Below are 8507 nucleotides of genomic sequence, written 5' to 3' on the forward strand. Positions count from 1 at the left end.
TAAGTTCAGGATCTTGTTTTACCTCAAACATCTTTATGCACTTAACCGCTGTTGAAGAAGAAGTATTGGAGTGGGAGTAATCGTTACCTCCCTAGTTGTTACTTTTCTTGGATTGTATCTAAAAAGTTATAAGCATCTGTGGCTCCTTTACTTAAGAAATTCCCTCCATTCATGATGTCTAAAGTCTCCTTATAGTGTTGGGATAGGCCTTTGAAGAAGGCACGAACTAGTGTGTCTTTACCAAGATTATGATGGGGACATTCTACTAGAAGATCAGTGAAATGATTCCAAGCCTCAGAAAATGATTCTCGAGGCTTTTGGCAAAAGAAATGAATATGTGATAGCATCTTATCAGTCTTCTGTGGTGGGTAAAATTGTTCCATAAATAATTCAACTAGTTTTTCCCATGTGTCGATAAAATTTGGCTTTTGTGCTGTTAGCCAAGTTGCTGCTTTGTTAGCTAGGGTGAAAGGAAACACCCTTAGCTTTATTTGTTCAGGTCTTACGTTAGGATGATGATCGAATTGTAGTAATTATTTGTTGTATCCTATGTAAGTGTTGATAAGGCTTCTCATGGAAAACAGGTAGCAGATTAAATATATTAGGGGGATTCTAAAATCTCCCGTAGTATCTGCAAGAATTATGCAGGACTTAGGTCCATCGTTTAAAGCCTTATAAAAATTAGAGAGGGGTCTCTCTGCTATTTCTTCACCCATTGCTACAGATATAGTTAGGGTGGGTGTAGGTGGTGTATGTGTAGTGATGTGTGAATTTCTAGATAGGCGTTGATTTTTGCGTCTACGATAAACTAATAAGGCAGGTTTATGCATACCAGATCTTAATCTCATGCAAGTTTTAAGTTTAATAGGCAATTTCTAATGAGTATGCAAAAATTAGCCTGATTATTACTAGAAATAGAATTCTCTTACAGTAGATTTGAGGATGTAAAGAGGTGTTACCTGGAGCATTCTTGCTACGCGTATAAATAGCGCCTTCAACAGCCTTGAAGCACGAATACTAAAACTTTTCAAACCAACGGCCAGACCACTTAAGAATTGAGGGAGGTTGTCCATGCGTGCACGTTCCTTAATTAGAGAACCCCAATTCTTTCAATTTCTAGACACCGTATAATATGAAAAAAAAATTATGCAATTACTAGAGTGGTTGGGCATACGGGTACTGTACTGTACTCGTGAGGTAATATTGCAGTTAATATAAAAAATAAATCTATTCTACATCAAATGGGGCACGCTAAAAAAATAGGCTAAATTGGGTGCGGGTCGCGTTTTGGTACTTTTTTTTATAATAATTTTTTGTAAATTTAAAGGAGCGTGAAGCACGCTTTAGAATAGGTCAAATCGGGCGCGGGTCGTGCCTAGGGTGTAATGTGCGGGGCGCACTTTGTGAAGACAAATTTAGGGTGCGCGCATGCTCGTAAGTTAAAACTAGGGTTTGATTTTTTTAGGGTCAGGTCACGGGAGTGCAAGGAGTTGGTGTATCAACTCGTATGCACTCAGGCAGTAGCAGAAAAATTTCCAAAAATTACAAATATTGTTTTCAGTGTTGTTTTTGTGAATAGTAAAAACAGTTTTGCTTATTCTAAACACGCTATACATAACAAAGCAAGATGGCAAGCGGCGCCATTTGTGGAGGTGCGAATCTCTTTAACTAGTCAAACAATGACTATAGAGATGTAGGTTGTTTGCTAGGGATCAAGAAAGGCGAATCGATGACTAAACTAATAGCCAATCAAGTCGCATGGTGGATTACCCATCTCTAATCTCTTCTCATCATTAAATCTACTATTTTAGTATAATTATTTACTATTTTCATATCATTATTACTCTATCATTAGTTAATAGTTTGATTAGTCTAAATTCGTGTCAAGTATGTGCAAGTAAGAGTGGAGAACACGATTACTCTTATATAACAACATGTTTATAGAGTATTAATATAGATTGATTAGAATGATTTTAGCATGTTAGAACTACTATTTTCACTTCTAATTTATTTATCTTGTCATAATCCTACACAATTTCATATTTTCAATGTTTTCTTCTCTCAAACACTAGTCTTTCAATACTCATTACAAATAAAAGAAAAGATGAATAAGAAAAGTTAAAAAGTCTTGTTTTCATTCATCACCATTCCTCCCATCTTAAGATTTAGGATGAACTTCAATCACAACTAAACAACCATCAATACTCAACCACTATACAACATCTCCAGCTATACTCAAGAAAAGTGATGACTGGTCTACTTTTTTGCAAGGGGGAATACATAAAAAGATGAGGAGCATGGAATAAGAATAAGCACTCGACTATTTGGAATGGTATATGGTGGGCACTAGAAGAAATGTATAGCTACACATCATCTGGATGATTGGTAATGGAAAGCAAATCAATGTTTGGAAGGATAACTCGCTTGGCACACAAGCAATTTGGAGCATGCTACCCATTGATCATAGTTTTTAGGCTATAGGCTATAACGCCAAATTGAGTGATTACATACTCAATAGTCAAGTCAATAACTAGTGGAACTTTCCCTCCCCCCCCCACTCAATGCTATTTTCATAATGCTAGGGGTGGATGTACGTGACTTTATTGCAGCAGCCAAATGAAAGTATATAGAATGAATTGCTTTGAGAGCACACCTTTAATTGGTTTGATTCTATGAAAGTAATGAAATGTGTGATTGAGTTTAACTACTTCATATAGTTATTTACTCCAACATGATTTCATGTGTTGGGTTTTAACTTTATTCATGTGGTTTAGATTGGGGTATTCACGGGATCAAAGTTGGGTAATGGGTATGCATAGAGTGTAAATTATGGATCAAAGTTGTAGGTATTTTTCGATATATCCACGATATTTGCACAAGCCCTAATGTAAAATATCCCTAGGGGATATATCCATGATACATATCCATAAATCAGGGGTCGATATATCGCCCTATCCCGATATTTTGTACTATGGATGGAAGTGATTTTGTAGCCATCATATGTGATGAAGCTTCAAATGTGTGCTTCATTTGGTGGGTAATGGAAAATGCTACAATATGCATGACCCTAACAATGTGATCAATCATTACTGTAGAATGAAAAACATTATCAAAGACCAATAGACTCGAATTTCACGAGCACCTCGATCAGCTCTCAAATGTGCGTTTTATTACCCTTATATTGCTGCACTACAACCCTTCTTACGCTTAATGAAAAGACAACTCATAGCTTTTATTGTCTTTTTCAGGTTATAGAGAATTTCAGACCACTTATCATAAAATATGCGTTAATTAGCACCTAAAAGAGCCTTAATCACGCTTATTATGAAGACCATAAGCTGTTATAAAAAAATGCTGAAAAAGTCGAAGTCAACGGTCAAAGTCAAAGGTCAAAGTCAAAGGTCAAAGTTAAAGGTCAAAACCCTCAACTCAGAAGACCAGAGATGGAGGCCCTTATCTCAAAATATGGCATTCTCAAAAACCTACCTTAGTCAAGAAGAAATCAAAAGGCAAAAGAAAAAACAAAAACAAAAGTGAAGTGTGAGGTGTCTCAAAAGTAATGGAGGAGGCAAATCAGTAGAAGGAAAAGTAGGGGTATATCTATATAACAAAGAAGGGAAGAGTGGGATGACAAATTCCACCTCATAGTGACTAGATTGTTTTCCTGGGATGAGGCCGGGCGCGCCAGATATCTGTGTCGTCTGAGGGGCGGATCGCGATCGGGTCTTCGAAACCTTATATATATATATATGGGGATGTGCATTGGGGGTGCCGAAGGCACGCATATTTGTGTCGTACTCTAGAAACATGAGTAGAGCGGATAATGTCGTCGTTTAACGCACACCGAGCGTGTCGTATATATGTGTCGATGCACATCGGGGAGCCAAAGCGCGGTATCTGTGCCATACCGGGGGTGGATGCGCGTTGGGGGCACTGAAGGCGTTCGTATCTGTGCCCATACCGGGGGTGGATGTGCGTTGGGGGCGCCAAAGGCATGCGTATCTGTGCTGCACCGGAGGGCAGATGTGCGTCGGGGATGCTGAAGGTGCGTATCTGTGCTATACCGGAGGGCGGATGTGAGTCGGGGGGTGCGGCGACGCAGCGATATCCGTGCCGCATCGAGGCGGATGTGCGTCGGAGGCGCCGAAGGCGCGCGTATTTGTGCCGTACTGGGGGCAGATGTGCATCGGGGGCGCTGAAGGCACGCATATCTGTGATGTACGGGAGGCGGATGCGCGTCGGAGGCGCCAAAGGCGCATGTATCTTTGCCGTACGACACGGGCAAATACTAGTAATCTAAAAGTTAGGAAAAGAGAATGCACCTAGACTTAATCTAGTGTCATGTAGGATTTATTTTCTTATCTAGTTTTTCAATTAAGTTATTTACTTTCTTGTTTTTCAATTCAATCTTGTTCTTGTTTTTTAACATTTCCATCAATCAATCAATTCATTCTATTTGCTTTTAAGTTTATGTCTTTTCAATCTTCAAAATAACTTTAGTTTTCAATATTCTTCATTACTTAGAACCAAAAACTTGTCCTAACAAAGATCCTACTTTCTTTTCTTCGACTCCCAACCATTCAAACTCTAAACAATCTAGGATGAACCTCACTTCTTACAATCTTTTGAAGATACAAACCTCTATAACAACTTCACACCTCTGCGGACACCAAGTTCAATGCAACTCAAAATTTACAGCCTCCCTACGATATAAATGCACATGCTATACTGGAGAATAGCCCAAATGCCTACTCTAGTGAAGCAACCAAAAATCCCAAGGAATTTTTTTGCTGTAAGGGGCAACCATATTGTTCGTGGGTGTGAACCTTAATCCACATTAATTTGCACATTGAGTGGGAATTTTCTCAATATACATATTACCCGTTCAATGGCTATTTGTTTTATGAAGGTAAAAATGAACGTTTCATCATTCTGCACTATCATAAAGATATATGTACAATACATATTAAGAGTACAATAAGTATAGACTACAAATGATTGGACTTACCCCTCCCTAGGCCATGTAGATCGAGAGAGGTCCTCAATAAACACTATAAACTTAAGGGAAAAAAAAAATGCATAGATGGGTAACGAACTATACACAAAATCAAATATTGTTGTGTAAACTTTTTTTTAGCAAATTTGGGTAACGAAGTGTACCAAGTTTTGCAACGCTGGGTTCTGTTTCACATACTTTCGTCCATTTTTTTCACCTGTGTCAAGTTTTTTTTTTTTTTTTTTTTTTTTTTTTTTTTTCGTTTTCTCTAATTATGTGTCACTTATTTTCCTATGTGGCGATCTAGTGGCAATCTGACACGTATGAAAAAATAGGTTGGAAGTGAAACAGAACCCAACATTGCAAAACGTGGTACACATCATTACCCAAATTTGCTAAAAAAAGATTTATACACCAATGTTTGATTTCTTGTATAGTTCGTTACCCATCTATGCATTTAACCCTAAACTCAAAGATGTAAAGATCCTGCATATAGCTACATAAGTCCATCTAAAACCAACTACACATATATTCTCTCCCGATCAAAATGTATAGCCAACAGTCCACACACTACTACAAAAAAGACTTGTGATGACGGCTTTTAGCCGTCATGAAACAGGTTTAATGACATTTTTTTCATTTAAAAAACAACCGTCATTATAGAGCCCGTCATAAAAGTTAACAAAAAGCTTTATAAATTTGATGACGGTTCTGGAGAAGCTGACATAAAAACTCGAACTTAATATGACAAACATTCATTTATAAACGTCATAACTAGATCTTTCTGCATGACATGTTTTACTTAGCCGTCATAGTTTACTAGAAAAAACATCAAGAATTAAACCTTCATTTATGATTGTTTTTATTTAAGCGTCACCCTAAGAAACAAAAGCGTCAAGAAATTAACACTAAACACTGTCAAAAATTGGTATGTAACACGACAGTTCTTTAGAAGCCGTCATAACTTCTTTTTCCTTTTTCCATTTTTCTTTTTTTCCCCAGTAAATCTAAAATTCTTGTAAATTTGAAATTCCTGTGTAAACCAATGCATTCATACACCCTCACAACTCAATTCCATTGCGGAAAAAAATCATTCCAAAAACTTGTTCATATTCACGGAGAAAAAAATTAAATAACTCAAACACTTGATTCAAAATCAAGTCTCATAATCCAACAACAATGCAATTTACATAACTCATTCAACAAATTGCTAATCAACCGATCCATCTCAAACAAACTTAATTGAGCTACCATGCTATCTCACTTATAACCTAAAAAAACAATATGAAAAAGAATTTGTTAGTTTGTTTAATAAGTAAATTAAAAATATAATCATATATCGTCTTCTACATAGTATTAATTAAAAAAAATACACACAATGTGTTAGCACAATAAATCAATATCTACTAAATGAAAGAGATACGATCAACTATGACAAAGAATCATGTTGGTTAAGCCCCAAATAATGTACACCACTGTAGGATATATCTATTCCGTATATCTACCACAAGTACACAAATAACCCTTTAGCTAATAGGCAGATTACTCAATTCCTCGATCTATGGATTAGACAGATTCAAATAGATACAAGTGTTGGTTGGAAACTTCCACAAAGTGACAGCCTCAGCCCATTAGATTTCGAATTGTTTACAACAAAGACAATATGTTTAAGAATATTATTTGAGCTACGACTACAAGGATCATCTCATGGAAGGCTAGTTGCTTCTAGGTTACTTAGAGTGTACAAACTTACTGGGTAGATGCCAAGAACCTTTATACTCAGAAAACTAGCTTGTACAATTTTTTTCCTTTAGCTAAAGAGATATGAAGATAATTTCAATAACTTTTACCTTCTGGTCATACACTAAGTTCAAAAAGGTTACCTCGCATAATTTCAGAAGGTGGTGCAGAATTGGGGAACAATCTTTAACACTCATCTTTCCACTACTGCATCAGCATATGAAACAAAAAATAAGGTCATTTGAATAAGACAAATCAACACACACTTTCCAACAAGATATGGATTGGAAAGAATATAAAAATCAGTCACAAAATATACTTACTTATCATATACACCCGATCAAGCAAAGGAAGTTTGTGAACCACAAATCAGTGCAATGAACTTGAACACAGGAAAGCACCAATTATGCAAAGTAAAGCCACAATTATAACTTCTGCTTTCTGTAATTAACTTCCCTTCTGGGCCATATGAACTAGAACACTTGCCGAGTGCTTTGATTAGGATTCCAACAGCACCACCTCTTAACAATTATGTCTGGTGAGGAAAAGAAGCATCTGCAAGAGAACACACGAATAAGTGATGTTGACTTATAAATCAAACTAAACAGTACATTGATATACACCTAGGCACATGGATGTTCCAATAAGCTGGCAAGAAAATCAAGCAGCCTATAAACCTGGAAGAAAGTTAAAGAATGTTAAGAACAAGAAATATAACATACATTCTGTAAATACAAATATTCTTGTCCTACAACAATAGTAGCATATATCACCTTGAAAACATCTGTATCAGACAAAAAATGTACTTTAGAATTGTGATCATGTATCCACGAGATGATAGGTCGCAGAAGAATGATAGCACTATCTGGTTTTTGGGACGCAATACGAACTATAAGAACTCAAAGCATATCTTGTATGACCACCAAAGCCTGGTTAACATGGAAGTCGATAGCAATTGAGTAAGAATATTAGGGAAAACAACATTCTTAAATAAACGTCAGAGAAGAAAATAATAATGAAAACCCTAGTCCTAAACAACATACAGAGAATGCGAAATGCAGAACAATTTGGGCAAATTTTTCGAGCAGTTGCATTAATCGGCTCAGTAGTGTTGCGACATGTCTAGGCTGTAAGTACCAATCAACGTGTCTTTCTTTCAAAGGACCCAAAACTGTTGCGATGGCCAATGATTTAAATTGAAACTCAAAACTCGAATGTTGATTTGTCTTTCTTCAAAAACATATGCTTTTCATTAATAAAAGGAAATTATAAAAAGATTTTAATGATAATAAATAATATACACCATGAAAGTAGAGAATGTTATAGTGATCAACTGATAATGTATACCGTGAGAGCAGAAGTGGATGGCTTCAACAAGTGCAACGCCTTGGATGAGTCACTTATTCCTGAAATTTGCTTTGTTAACCAATCAAAAAGATCTTTCTGACCTTCAAAGACTAATCTTGGTATCGCCTAAAGCGGTATAGCATTATGGAACCTGAAAATCACATACATTTTTGTCATACTAAATAAAAGATAGGAGATACATTTCAAATCAATAAATATTGACAGTAGTTACCATCTTATCAAGATGAACGGCAGCTACCCAGGAATCTAAGGTATTTATAGTGCATTCTCTCATGTGCTTTTTATTGTCACTAAGGCATTTCAAGACATGATAATATTCCCTGCAAGAAACCAATCCTCAAATTACTCGCTCCTCCAAGTCACAAATAGAGAAATGAGTAGACACATTTAAATTGAAAGCAAA

General features: G+C 36.3%; 1 long non-coding RNA gene across 1 annotated transcript; it reads right to left on the bottom strand.

Moving 5' to 3' along the window:
- Positions 1-7124: 7124 nt before the first annotated feature.
- LOC147523854 (uncharacterized) lies at positions 7125-8131 on the bottom strand. Its single transcript, XR_015196803.1, has 3 exons — positions 7780-8131; positions 7510-7665; positions 7125-7413 (listed from the first exon to the last, which is right to left on the bottom strand). It is a non-coding gene; the product is annotated as an uncharacterized LOC147523854 (long non-coding RNA).
- Between the last annotated feature and the right edge of the window lie 376 nt (positions 8132-8507).

The sequence above is a fragment of the Coptis chinensis genome, chromosome 1 (genome assembly GCF_015680905.1).
Source record: "Coptis chinensis isolate HL-2020 chromosome 1, ASM1568090v1, whole genome shotgun sequence".
Taxonomy (NCBI): Eukaryota; Viridiplantae; Streptophyta; class Magnoliopsida; order Ranunculales; family Ranunculaceae; genus Coptis; species Coptis chinensis.